This window comes from Panthera uncia (assembly GCF_023721935.1).
Source record: "Panthera uncia isolate 11264 chromosome A1 unlocalized genomic scaffold, Puncia_PCG_1.0 HiC_scaffold_17, whole genome shotgun sequence".
NCBI lineage: Eukaryota > Metazoa > Chordata > Mammalia > Carnivora > Felidae > Panthera > Panthera uncia.
Window position 1 is genome coordinate 127076114 of NW_026057577.1, and position 14223 is coordinate 127090336.

The 14223-nt window shown below is 43.6% G+C and overlaps 1 protein-coding gene across 2 annotated transcripts in view; it reads left to right on the forward strand.

The window, feature by feature from the left end:
• The window catches only part of MTMR12 (myotubularin related protein 12), a 65360-nt gene that overhangs the window by 9950 nt on the left and 41187 nt on the right, over nucleotides 1–14223 (forward strand). The window lies entirely within an intron of this gene.

The window sequence follows — 14223 nt, forward strand, 5'->3', positions numbered from 1 at the left end:
GTGTGTGTGTGTGTGTGTGTGTGTGTGCACGTGTGTGCACGCGTGCATGTGTTCATTCTTTGGGCCACAAGTGCAGGTCCCAATAGTGGTGACATTTCTTATGTTCCCTTCTAGCATTGTTCATCCCTTGCACTCTCAGAGGCTGGTCACCAGAGTGGGGGGGTGCTGTCCCTTTTGCAGGTGCCCACAAAGGACGCCTTTCCTCTCCATCCAGAGGGCTTCCCTTCCTGCATAGCTTTCTTTTTCAGTAAGCTCTTTCATGGATTCCTTCTCTGTCCTTCTGTCACAGTGTTTTTCCTTGTCTTGAAGGCATGCAGGAGGACCTGAGGTTTGGGCAGTGTTTTATGTCCTGGGCCTTCTGTCTGATCCAGCGTGGCTATCTTCCTTTTAAATTAGCCTGCCAGTGGCCCCTTCTCTCCCCAGCCAGCCAGTTATACTCCTGGCCATCACAGTTTCCAGGGTTCCCTTGGGGGGTGCCCTCTTTGCTGGTTTGTCTTCACTTCCATTCATTCCGCCCTCCTTGCTGTGCTTGGAACCACAGACCATAGATGCTTACCTGGTCTCTCCCTCTACCTGAGTCACCCTGCACAGCACAGCCAGGTTCCTGCTGGGTGCAGCCTGCGTGTGTCATTTTCCCATTTAAGAGTCCTCCTGTGTGCCTGCCGCTTTCCCAAATCTTAACACCCTTTCCAGACTCACTGCAGATTCCTGCCTTATTCTGGTTTGTTGAGAGAGTGTTAGTTTGCATTTGGGAGGCCAGGACTCTGTTCATTTTTTTCTGTGTGATTTTGAGGGAGCCCCCTTGACCTCTTTGGCTGTCATTTCCTGATTCATAGAGTTGGCCTAGGCAAGTGCTTTTGAACCTATTTTGCCCAAGGAAATTAAAACAAAAATTTTGTTAAGTTATTTGAGAGAGAGAGAGTGTGAGTAGGGGAGGAGTAGAGAGAGAGGGGGAGAGAATCTGAAGCAAGCTTTACACTGTCAGCATGGAGCCCGATGTGGGGCTCGAACTCACAAACCGTTAGATCATGACCTGAGCTGAAACCAATAGTTGGATACTTAACTGACTGAGCCACCCAGGTGCCCCTCCCCCGCCTTATTTTTTTTTTTAAACAGCATGGTTCTTTGGGGGAGCTTTTTCAAAATAAATACACTGTACCAAGTCCTGGTTTAGAGATTTGAATGGGCTTTAGGGTCAGGGAAGGGTGTATGTGGGGGGGGGGGGCACCTGCTGTAAGTATCCACATTTTTTTTTTCTGTTAATTATTATTTTTTCCTTCAACCCCTATTGAGAACTGCTATTTCAAATGAAGTCATAGGGGAAACCCAAATAGAGAAAAGTGAGCAAGGAGTGTAGTGGGAAAGGCTGCTGGCCAGGGAACACTGAAGGCCAGAGCCATTTCAGCCTCTCTGTGTTCGCCGGCCTTTCCTAATTGGCATTCTCCCTTTCTTTTTGCCCATGGTACAGGCCGTCTGTAGCTCTGGGTTCTTTGTTGCTACAGTCGATCATTTATTCTCTACTCCTTGTGTGTAATTGCTTTGTGTCTGCAGATCTTTCTCCAACAGAGCTGTAAGCTCCTTGGCCTGCAGTGCCACAGAATGTGGCCTCCTGGAGGTCAGCGTGGCTTCAGAGAGGACTGTGGCCATCCCACGAGGGGGCCTCAGGGGAGCTGGTGGGAGCATCGTTCTGAGCCTCTTTTTTATTTCTCCGGGAGAGTGATTGGGGTGGTGAGGTGAGAACTGTGGTAGACCGTTAGTGTGGTTCCTGACTCTGTTCTTGGTCTCTATACCCCAACAGTCATCTGTTAGAGTGATTGTTGTCAAGAAGCATGAATGAGTAATGCTTTTACTGTCATTCAATAAGTGATGAGCTGTCAAACCAGAGTGAGGGACTTAATTTGGGTCTTAGTGAGCAGTTACTTTTCTTCCTTTAAGAAAAAAAATCGAGATAAGGGGAAAAAGCAGTCTAAATGTGAATGCAAGGATTTAGAATGGGCACATGAGTAAGTATTGCTTAGCTGTTAGGGTAATGCACTGTTACAGGTTGTCTCCTGTTTCCCTGTCCTGAACACTTGTTACAGTTGAAAGGACGCTTGATGCTATTATTTTGTAATAGGAAAAAAGTTTAAGATTCGTAGTTACCTAGGGCTCAGAGTGGTGTTAGGGTGGTGTCAGGGAGAATAGGGGGGATGAATGCTAATGGGTACCATGTTTCTTTTAGGTGTGATGAAAATATCCTAAAATTGATTGTTGTGATAGTCGGATAACTGAATATACTAAACACCACTGAATTATGCATTTTAAGTAGGTGATTTGTATGGTGTATGCATTTGCCCTTTTTTTTTTTAAGCAAACTCTGTGCCCAATGTGGGGCTTCAACTCACAACCCCAAGGTCAAGAGTCATATGATCTACCAACCGAGCCAGCCAGACGCCCCTGAATTTGTATCCTAGTACAACTTTTACAAAAACAAAGTAAAAATCAAAAGTACTAAGCCAGGTGTTGGAACTCCTGTGAACAAGTTCTGGCTTCATCACCTGTTTAGCTGTATGAGTCCAGGCACACGATTTAACCTCTTGGAGCTTCATTGGCCTTATCTGTAAAGCAGGGATGAGAATACCTTACAGGATCATTATCAAGATAACGACATGGGACATGTGGAAGTGGACGTAGTGAAACCTTCAGCAAATTATATATTTATGTGTTTAAGTTAGACACATATTTTTGTGGATAATAGATGCTTAGTCTGAAATGTTATTGAAAGTTCCCAACAACCCTATGAAATGAACACTTATTAAAGGCTGAGACCTGATCTGCATGGTGAGTAAATAGCAGAGTCCTTAAAGACCAGATACCTGAACCGGCTTAGTCTGTGGTCTGTTACTTTGAGCCCAGACAGAGATTGTCAGTTCACCTCTTACTGCATGTCTGCTTTCCTGGCTTCAGATACTGTTTTCTTGTCAGAGTAATTGTTGCTTGTATGCCAGAGAGTGTATAAAGGGTATAGAGTGGAGCTGTGGTTAGCAGAGCTGTTACCTGGGCATGCTTTCAGAGGGGACTGAGCCTGCTAGCAGGCTGGCTCTAAAGCGAGTGAAGCCCTCTGGCCAGGAGCAGGGAACTAGCAGTCTGGGAACCAGCTCCAGGAACAAATCCTGCCTAGAGTTCCAGCTCCCTAGAATTGGACAGTAGGTACATTCATTTAGCTTCTAGGCTGTATCTTTAGTGATAGAGCTTCATGTTTAAAGTCTGGCTTTGCATATGCCCCTGTCCTATTGATGGGACTAGAATGTGTTTCAGAAAGAAGTGTGACAAAAGTTGGTAAGACTTGGCACTAATCATATACTTCAGTACTGATCATACTTAGGTAGTAATTTAAAAAAATCTGTCAAGAACTATGCTTAGGATAGTTAAAGAATATTACCAGGAAGAAGAATTGCTTGTCTCTTTGTATGTTTCTGTTTATGCATTCTTTTAGTAGACTTTTCTTGACAATTTACTATCTGAGGCTAGAAAATACATACAGGTACAGCCTCCTCCCCCATTTTGTGTCATCAGTTGGGGAGGCTGACAAGGTAAGAGATTGTTGCAATACAGGAGGGAGGGGCGATCGGAGAGATCTTGGCGGAGGTCTTGAATTGTGTGGACGGTTGAATTGACTGATGGGTCCAGTGGCTTCACTGGGAGCTAGATGGTGACAGTGTGGCTGTGGTCACGGGAGCATGCAAAGTGAGAGGTGATGGTGGCTGAAAGTAAAAGCAGCAAAGGGATGGACAGATGTGGATGGATTCTGGAGCTATTAATAAAGCAGAGCAGACAGGTCATGAGGGGCAGGGAGTAGTAAAGAATGACTGCTGGGTCAAGGGAGGTGGGGGGGATGGGTTAAATAGGTGGTGAGGAAAAAGGAGTGCATTTGTTGTGATGAACACTGGGTAATGTATGGAAGTGTTGAGTCACTACATTGTATACCTGAAACTGATACTACACTATATGCTAACTAACCGGAATTTAAATGAAAACTTTAAAAAAAGAGGGACATCTGGGTGGCTCAGTCAGTTAAGTGTCCAGCTCTTGATTTTGGCTCAGGTCATGATCTCATGGTTTGTGAGATCGAGCTCTGTGTCTGCACTGATAGTGTGGAGCCTGCTTGGGATTGTCTCTCTCCCTCTCTCTTTATGCCCCTCCCCCGAATAAATAAAAATTAAAAATAAAAATAAATAAATATATTAAATATATTTATATATAAATAAATAAATTAAAAAGTAAAAATATAAATAAAAATAACTTTTTAATGGTTTATTTATTTTTGAGAGAGTGCACACACGCGTGCAAGCTGGGGAGGGGCAGAGAGAGAGGGAGACACAGAATCTGAAGTAGAATCCAGGCTGTGAGCTGTCAGCACAGAGCCTGATGTGGGGCTTGAACCCACGTACAGTGAGATTGTGACCTGAGCCCAAGTAGGACACTTAGCCAACTGAGCCACCCAGGTGCCCCAGTAAATAAACATTTTAAAAAATTAAAAAAAAGAGAGAGAAATGAATGACTTTTGGGTGTCTGTTGATGGGGCCGATCATTGAGTCAGAGCCCAGAGGAGGATGAACAGGTTTGGTGGTGGGCAGCAGAGTGATGAACTGGTTTTAAAATGTGAATTTGGAGGATGTTAGGAACATTCCAGTGCAGGTGGGCAGGAGGCTGTTCAGGTGTGTAGGCCTGGAGCTTTTGAATAGAGATCTGGAGTGAAGAGCCCTTTGGGGGTCATCCGCTATATTGCTGGAAGTGACGTGAGTGGGAGAGCTTGTGCAGGAAACACGGGTCTTGTGAAGAGGGAGGAGGACCCCGCCTGGAAAGAAGCCTTGCAGAGGAGCAGACAGAGAGTGGTGGTTTGGCCTGGAACTAATTTCTGCTTATTTTCAGGTCTCAGTATAAATGACACTTCCTGAGGGGAGCAATCTTCTCTGACCCTGTGTGAGTGCGGTTTGGTGTTCCTGCTGTGTTCCCATCATGGCCTGTCCGTCCCCGAGAGCAGCACTTCGCACACATCTTTGTTACGCATGTACTGTGGTCGACTCCTGTGTGCTCTGGGTGGGGAGGCAGAGGCAGTGTGTTCTGTTCTCTCCTGGGTTTGCTGTGCTGGAGTACAGCAGGTGCGCGAGAAGTGATAGTTCATCGGTGAAAGAGGGTGCGAAAAGGCAGGGATAAGACGGTGCCCTGGAGAAGGATGTGGCCAGCAGGCAGAGGCAGGTTATATTATAGTGAAGAATATGATTCTGGTCAGGTAAACTGAGGCTCAAGTCTCACTTCACTCAACCTAGGTCAGCCTTGTTTTCCTCATCAGTAAAATGGGAACAGTAATGGCTGTTAACAGAGTTGTGAGGATTACATGAGATGATGCAGTCTTGATATGTAATCTTTTGTAGGCTTCCAGTATTTATTGCATTGTTCACCCACTGTTCCAATTATGACTTTTTATTTGTCTGGATTTAGTGAGAGCAGAAGTCAATTCTTACTTATCTTTTTATTCTCAGCATTAGGTATTTAGGATGTTCGGGAGCTGTTTGTTGAAATGAATTGGTATGTATTAGAGATGGGTCACCCCGCAGCTCTGAGTAACCAGACATTCAGCTTGAGTGTTGACTCACTAGTTTCGCTCCTCGGGCTCATCGGAGCCCTGTGCTTTGGGCCACTCCTTCTCAGAAACAGAGTTCTGAGAAGAGATGCCATTGACAACGTTTTAGTGCCAGGCCACGTGGATGATCCAGGTTCCGGTAGGTGTGTCTCCTTTGGGCCATCAGCTTGCGGAAGAATGGGTGGCAGTTGTCACAGATTGCCAGGAGAGGAGCGCTTCTGGCTCAGCGTGGGGTGGGCTTTTTAGATGATGTGGGGGCACTGGCAGGTCCTAGGGGTGGGTGGTACTCCCGCGGCTCCTTTTGATCTGTGGGGTAAACCTTGCAGAAACAGGAAGACTTGTTATTCATGCCCTTGTTCTCTTTTTAATTTAAAACAAACAGTAGCCAAAACATTGGGGTAAATGTTGAAATAAGGAATTAGTGACTACAAACCCCAACTCCCATCCTACCACTGTGGTAGAACTGTTCCCCATTTATGTTCAGCCACTGTTGTGACTGAACTCAGGCCACTGGGATACCCTAGTTTGGAAACTGTGGGCATGCTGTGACTGCTGACAGCAGTCTTTGCCATTCTTTTGCACTGTAATGGCACAAAATGTCCACACTCAGATGGAGTCGCAAGAGGTGCCACACAAATCATTTGGTCCATTTGTAACTGCTACGTTTGTTGAAAATTTGCATCATTTTCTTTTTTTAATGTTTATTTATTTTTGAGGGAGAGAGCATGAGCAGGGGAAGGGAAGAGAGAGAGGGGGACAGAGGATCTGAAGCAGGCCCTGCACTGTCAGCAGAGGGCCCAGTGTGGGACTCCAGCTCGTGAACCGTGAGATCATGACCTGGGCAGGAAGTCGGACGCTCAATCTACTGAGCCACCCAGGTGCCCTGAAAATTTACATCATTTTCAAATGAGTTGGTTTTCAGGAGTCTTGCAGAGTTCAAGAAAAGTCTGTCAGTGTAACTAGGAGAACCAATTCTCCTTAATTATTAAAGAACCATACTTTTCTACCTTTTTTTCCTACCCATTGAACCAAGATACTTAATTGGGGTCAGCTAGGACTTTTATCCCATGTTTCATAGCTTTGGAAGTACGATTGTCACTGTTTGCTCTTAGGCAGCTGGGCAGGGAGTGTCAAGAGTTGAAGGATGGTGGGATAGAAGTAGTAAAGAGTTAAAATGGAGTCCAGGCCCCTCTCTGAAACCAGATGGCGATGTAAGTAAGCACACGGGCAGCTGTCACTAGAGGCTGGTTGGATTGGCTGTCGGATCCTGGGATGACGCCAGCCCCATCCACGGCTGTCGTGCTCCTACAGTTCTTACTGGACAGGCTTCACAATTTCTGGTCTTTCTGGATGAATACCACATGCATGACTGTGTTCAGTGGAACACACTCTTTTCTCCAGCACTTTACCATATGATTAGAGCATTTAGTGATGCCATCTATAGTAATGGCTCAAGCCTAGTTATCATATCTTAAGCCATATGTTTCTCTGGTCCCTGCTCAAGTGGTTTTAAAACCTCTTTAAAACATCTCACTACTTAGTCATTGCTCATGAAATTAACAAAATCTTTTGAACACGTACCATGTGCAGGGCCTGTATTGGATTCTGGGGATATATGGTGAGCATAAAAACAGATAAGGACTTACCCTCAGAGTTTAGATTGTTGGGGAGACAGACTTAAATAATTACATAGAACAAATGTGAAATTGCAACTGTGACAAGGGCTAGGAGGGAGAGAGATACATAGGGCAGTGAGAACCTGGTAATAGAAATGGCCCTTGTCATGAGATCTGATGGATACACAAACTTCATAGGGCGGAGAAGTAGAGGAGAAGCATTTTATAGAAGGAGCATCCTGTGGAAACAACTCAGGATGAGAATGAGCATGGCAGGTATGGGAGGTTGAAAGGCCAGTGTGGCCAATGTGCAGACTGAGGAAACCAGATTGGACAGGTAGGTAGGGGCCAGGCTGCACAGGCCCATATCAAGTCATTGTCTTCATCCTGCCAATAATGCAAAGCAGACTGTGTGCTGAAAGGAACACTGCTGCTTTAGGGTGGAGAATGGATCAGAAAGTGGACAGATGTGGGTAGACCAGCTGCAAAGCGTGTGGTCCAAATGGGAGGTGGTAGCTTGAATTAGGTGATGCCGGTGGATATAAGAGAGGAACATGAATTCTAGAAACATTTTTAACAGGTAATATTGATGGAATTTGGTGATAGATTGGATATTGAGGGTGATGGAGAAGGAGGTGTAAAGGGGGACTCTTAGGTTGACCTCTAGATTACATGCTCTTGAAGGGAAGCACAGAATTGTCCAGGCAGTATACAGCAGTATTAATTGTGGTTGGAGTGTCATGAATCAGAAGATTCCCATTGAACCCTGGAGGGTTTGTTGGGGTGACAGAGGCTTCGGCCTTAAGCAGACCCAGTGGAGTAAGTTACAAGAGGTAACTCAGCTGGGGTTGAAGAAGCCCCAGAGTTCTTTCCCATGCAGCCAGCCATTACTCCTGTGGGGCACATGTTTTTTGGTGTTTGTTTTTTCCCTTCAGCTTCCTTCTGCCTCTCTACAGCACTCTCTCAGGTTTTCCTTGGGAACTCTGTATGAATCTTGATTTAACTTGGTTTCAGGTGGGTCTGGCAGATACATTCACTGATTATTTTGTCCTGGTTTTCCTTCATTCCATGTAAGGGGCGGCATGTCCTATAAGGACACAGACTGGGCCAGCTACTGGGTTTGACTTCCACCTCCACATGTACTAGTTGGGTGTCTTCATCTACAAAATGGAGATAATAGTGGCTATAATAACACCACTTCAAGGGCTTGCTATGAGGATTACATGAGTTAATAAGTATAAAACCCTTTAACAATGCCTGATGCATACAACCCAAGAAATATTTGTCATTATTCACCTCTCAGGGCTGGTCTTTGAAGTATCCACTTTGGCATTTACAGATTGGACATTTATGATTTCTCTCTCTTTTTTAATGTTTATTATTTATTTTTGAGTGAGAGAGAGAGAGAGAGAATATGACTGGGGGAGGGGCAGAGAGAGGGAGACACAGAATCCAAAGCAGGCTCCAGGCTCTGAACTGTCAGCACAGAGCCCGACGTGAGGCTTGAACCCACAAACAGCAAGGTTATGACCTAAGCTGAAGTTGGACGCTCAACTGAGCCACCCAGGTGCCCCTATGATTTCTACAGTCCACAAGCGACCCCTGAGTCATGATGTGTAGTAATTTGTAATGTTGAGAGGGAAGAAATTGTAGTTACTTACCCAATTCTAAAGATCAAGTTGGGCAGCCTTTAATCACTCATCTAATAAATTCTCCCATGAAGACAACACCTTATACACACTCAGGGTGCAGCATGAGCAGGAGTAGGATGTACATGTGGGAATTTCATCTTGTCCTATAACCAACCCACTTTAAGATCCATATACAGACATGGGTGCTCCTTGTACCCTTGTTGATAACTGCTTCTCCTCTCTTCCATTCGACTGTGTTCATTCTCCCAGAATCAACAAGCAACGGATGTTATCACTCTTTTCTCTTTCTCAAAAACATTGAGATAGAATCTCCATATTTGTCAGTCTTTTTCTGTGGAGTTCAGAAAACTATTGTAAAATACAGGAGTGAAGGAACTATAGGATGTAGCCAATGAGAATCCATTCTGTCTTTCCTGATGCCTCCCTACCACCCAAAGAGATAGGTTCCCAAATTAAAAGAAAAATTCAATTTTTTGAAAGGAGGGTTTTTTTTTTTAAACGATTATTTTTTTTAGTAATTTGTACACTGAACCTGGGGTTTGAACCCACAATCCCAAGATCAAAAGTCACATGCTTTTTGGACTCTGCCAGCCAGGCACCCTGGGAGGGTTTTGTTTTTGTTTTTGTTTGTTTTGTTTTGTTTTTTTCTGATTCTCTTTGTATACCCTGATTTATTGGAGTCCTCTAGGCTATTTCTCCTCTTAGGACTGGTGTGTGTGTGTTTTGATTTGGGAATGGGTATTTGATGGTAGTGATTGTGGTACTTATTTTTTCCTGAATTATTTGTAAGAATTGGATAATGTATATTTATAATTATTTTGAAGTATGAACCAAAGAAGGATTAGATATTAGTGATGTTTGTCTACAGTGTGCCTCCTTAAATTCCACTGCTCAAGTGTTTCTATAGGTTTTTATTCTCAAGTTCAGCAGTTTAGTCTACTTTCAATAGAATCAACAGTCGAGAAAGTTTTACTTTTTGTACAGTATGCCTGAGCGGTCCATTCCTTGGATGTGGTATTCTTTTAAGGAAGCCATTAGTTTTCTCTCTTGGTCTTGTAATGGGTTCAAAGTACTTCATATTGTAGAAGATAAGACACAAAATGACCAGACCTAAGTCATTATGGGCTTTTATTATTTATTTATTTTTGAGAGAGAGAGAAAGTGTGAGTCGAGGACAGGCAGAGAGAGAGAGAGAGAGAGAGAGAGAGAGAGAGAGAGAGAGAGAATCCCAAGCAGATTCTACACTGTCAGCAGAGCCCAGTGGGGCTCGAACCCATAAACCGAGAGATCATGACCTGAGCCTAAGTCAGACACTTAATCAGCCGAGCCATCCAGGTGCCCCTGTCATTGTGGGCTTTTAGAAAACAAATCCTATTAATAGAAAAATGCCATTTCTGGGGCGCCTGGGTGGCGCAGTCGGTTAAGCGTCCGACTTCAGCCAGGTCACGATCTCGCGGTCCGTGAGTTCGAGCCCTGCGTCAGGCTCTGGGCTGATGGCTCGGAGCCTGGAGCCTGTTTCCGATTCTGTGTCTCCCTCTCTCTCTGCTCCTCCCCCGTTCATGCTCTGTCTCTCTCTGTCCCAAAAATAAAAAACGTTGAAGAAAAATGCCATTTCTTTTTCCTTTGCTTCACATATTCCTGTATCCTCTGTCTTACAGAATTAGGACCAACTTGGGTGTTGCTAATTGCAGGAGTTTCTGATCCATAAAAAAAAGAATTGAGAGGCCTCCTGAGTAGATTCAGTGTAGTTTAATGTAGGAAAAAGGACTGAGAGAGAAGTAGAAATTATTCTTACCTGTGACAGAATCTTGAATAATTGCCCCTCTCATGTAGGATATTTGAATTCTTTGTTTATTCCTTAAAGGAAAGGACGAGAGAACGAAAGAAAAGGAAATCAAGAAGCACAGATACTGCTATGTCCAACAATTACAGCTCTCATTTACTGAACATGTGTGCCAGGTGTTGGTACACATTTTTCTTCAGGCCTCATATTAGGTAGTATTGTTTCCATTTACATTGGAACAAACCAAAACTCAGGTTAAATGTTATGCCCAAGGTCACGTCTATAGATAGCAGAGCAGGGTTTGAACTGTGGCCACATCTGTATCCTTATTGTAGTGCAGGCACTGAGAGAAGTTTGGAGAAACAAGAGGGAAAACAAAAATTATTTGTACAATGCTGTATTAATAATACAGCTTTCTGCTGTAAAAAAAGGTAAATTTCATTCCCACCTAGTATGTGGGTGCAAATACATTTTCCCCTTCAGATTTTCTGTTTTAGCGGAGAAAACAAGTGTATTAAATGTCCATTTTAGAGCATGGAGCGACTTTGAGGAAATAAAATGTCTGTGTTTTGTCTTTTTAGCATTTTGGTGCCAAATGCGATTGAGAGAAATTGTGTTTTGGAACCTTTAGGGATGTTGGCTCTTGGAATTTGCCCTTCTGGCTGGATGAAATTAAGCTGAGAATAACAACTTCAGTTTTTGACTCCAGGCCCTCACAAACAGTGAAGGGTTGATGTGAAGCATTTTGGTATATATAAGCATTCCGGCCTGATGAGAGCTTGGTTGTGGGATCGCCCTCCACACACCCCTGTTCTTTTCAAGATCTTCTGGCAGGACCCATTTTTGCCTTTCCTGAGGTGCCCTGGGTCGATCACACATTTGAGAAGACGGGCACCTTAAATATGAACTTGGTAAAAAACTAGAGAATTTACTTTTTGAGAATTAATGGAATGAAAACAAGCAGGCTGCTTTTCAGCTTCTCAGCAGATTCTCAGGAGTGTTAGCTGACTTTAGCTTTCACATGCTTTTGTCCTGTATGTCCTGTACGGTGAAGTGCAGTTCTCTTAAGGGAGTTTTTCTAATTTGTCCAAATCAGTTTTGTGATAGGAGACTAGTTTCCTACTGTAGGCAGTGGATATTACAGCTGTTCTCCCTTTTGTAGGAGGAAACTGGAGACCATGTTTGTTAGAAGCAGTACTCAGCAGTGAAGAATGTAGGCTCTGGAGCTTGTTGGGGGTTGGGCTGTATCCTTGCTTAGTGACTTACTTCCTATAAAAGGAAATTTCCTGAACCTCTTTAAGCCACAGTTTCATCTTTAAATGGAGATAATACTAGTGCTCATACCTCTGTATGAGGATTAATGAGATACTAATGAAGAGCACTTACCTGGCACATAATAGAAGCTTAATAAATGTTGGTTATTATCGTTATAGTCAATGTGTGCAGTTGACATAAAATGATTAGCACTTCCATTTCCCCAGGCATTTGATGGGGAGGAGGTGGGTTCACCCCAGGAAGTTGGGGGAGCAGAGAACAGTTGTTTAGGGAAAGTGAGTTTTCGGCAGGACAGAATCCTAAAAGGTGTCTCCTGATTGTTTTGTTTATGGAATGTAAAGAAAGAATTCGACCATTTCAGGAATTGATGTAGGTAGTTTTAAGTAGTGTAAATTCTTTATCATTGGAAGATGCTACTTTTGGAGACAAAACAATAGGGTAGCCCTCTCCAAGCTGGCTGCAGTGTTTGAACTGAATTCCAGGCACTAGTCAAGATGATCACTAGTTTTCTAACAGGTGATTGAATTTAATGAATCGTTTTGCTCTGTCCTCAGAGAAAGATGATAGACCTGTCAAAAATAATAGTGCTTTCATTTAGTTCTGTGCCAATAACAGACGATGAAAACTCCATGAGAATTTCTAAATTACCAAAACACTCGTAGCATTTACATATGCAATATAGTCCCTCTTGCACAACATAGAGCAATGCATCAGAATCATCTGGGGAGCTTTTTGCACAACCAAAGGCCCAGTTGCATCCCCTGCACTCTGATTTTTTACACTGGTGGTGAGGCCTGAGCACATAAAGAGGTAACAAGATCCACAGGTGATGGAACACTCCCCACATCTAAGAAGCACTGCCTCAGAAGGACTTGATTTATTAGCATCTTCTGGGATGTAAACTGTGGGCATCTCTAAAATACATCACACTCAGAGTGGTGTATTTTCTGAAACCGCTCTTTCTCTGAAACAGCTCTGACTTTCTTCTTCTGCCTTAAGATAGGCTGTCTTGCTTCTTCCTGCCTCGGCTGTTCCCAAGTTTCTTGTAATGCTTATTTCAACCTGAATTAACAATTTTAGAAAACTCCTACCACCCAGAGCCTTATGCCAAAAAACAAAACAAATTCCAGTTTTCTTTGTTGACAAAGTTGGTTGTGTCTTATAGAATTTTCCACAGTTAAGATTTGACTTGTTGCATCCCCATGGTGTCATTTAACATGTTTCTCCTGTCCCAGTGTTTCTTATAAATTGGTAGATTGACATAGAAAGTCAAGCTGATTGAAGTTAGATATTTTGGCAAGAATACTTAATAGATGGTGTGGTAGATTGCTTTAGGAGACTCACCAGGCCTCTCTTGTTATGTTAACAGCCACTTATGACTGTTGCTTTGTTCCATTAACTCATTAAGGATTGCTAATTATGTTTGAATACCCAATAAACAGTGAACCCAACATGAAGGCATTTGAAGATATTTTCATTGAGAAACAGTGACATAAAACCTGGCTTTGATTCCTTATCAGAAGTGATTATATCCCATGGCAGTGCCTTGTGGTTTTAGGTTATTTGTTTATTTTATTATTTATTAATAAATAAATAACTGGAGCGCCTGGGTGGCTCAGTCGGTTGAGCATCCGACTTCTGCTCAGGTCATGATCTCGTGGTCTGTGAATTGAAGCTCCGTGTTGGGCTCTGTGCTGACAGCTCAGAGCCTGGAGTCTGCTTCAGATTCTGTGTCTCCCTCTCTCTCTGCCCATCCCCAGCTTGTGCTGTCTGTCTCAAAAATAAATGTTTAAGAAAAGTTTAAAGGGGCACCTGGGTGGCTCAGTCGGTTGAGCATCCGACTTCGGCTCGGGTCATGATCTCACCTTTCGTAGGTTTGAGTTCCGCATCTGGCTCTGTGCTGACAGTTCAGAGCCTGGAGCCTGCTTCTGATTCGGTGTCTCGCTCTCTCTCTGCCTCTCCCCCACTCATGCTCTGTCTCTCTCTGTCTCAAAAATAAACATTAAAAAAAATTAAAAAGTTAAAAAAATAATTTATTATTTATAGGTTATTATCAATCTATTTATTTTTTAAGTTTATTCATTTTGAGAGAGAGCATGAGCCGGGGAGGTGTGTGTGTGTGTAGACGGGGGCGGGTGGGGGGGCGGGTAGGGAGAGAAAAAGAGAGAGAGAGAGACCCAAGCAGGCTCTGCAGGGTCAGTGCAGAGCCTGACAATGAGGCTCAAACTCACAAAACTTCAGGATCATGACAACTGAAATCAAGAGTCAGATGCT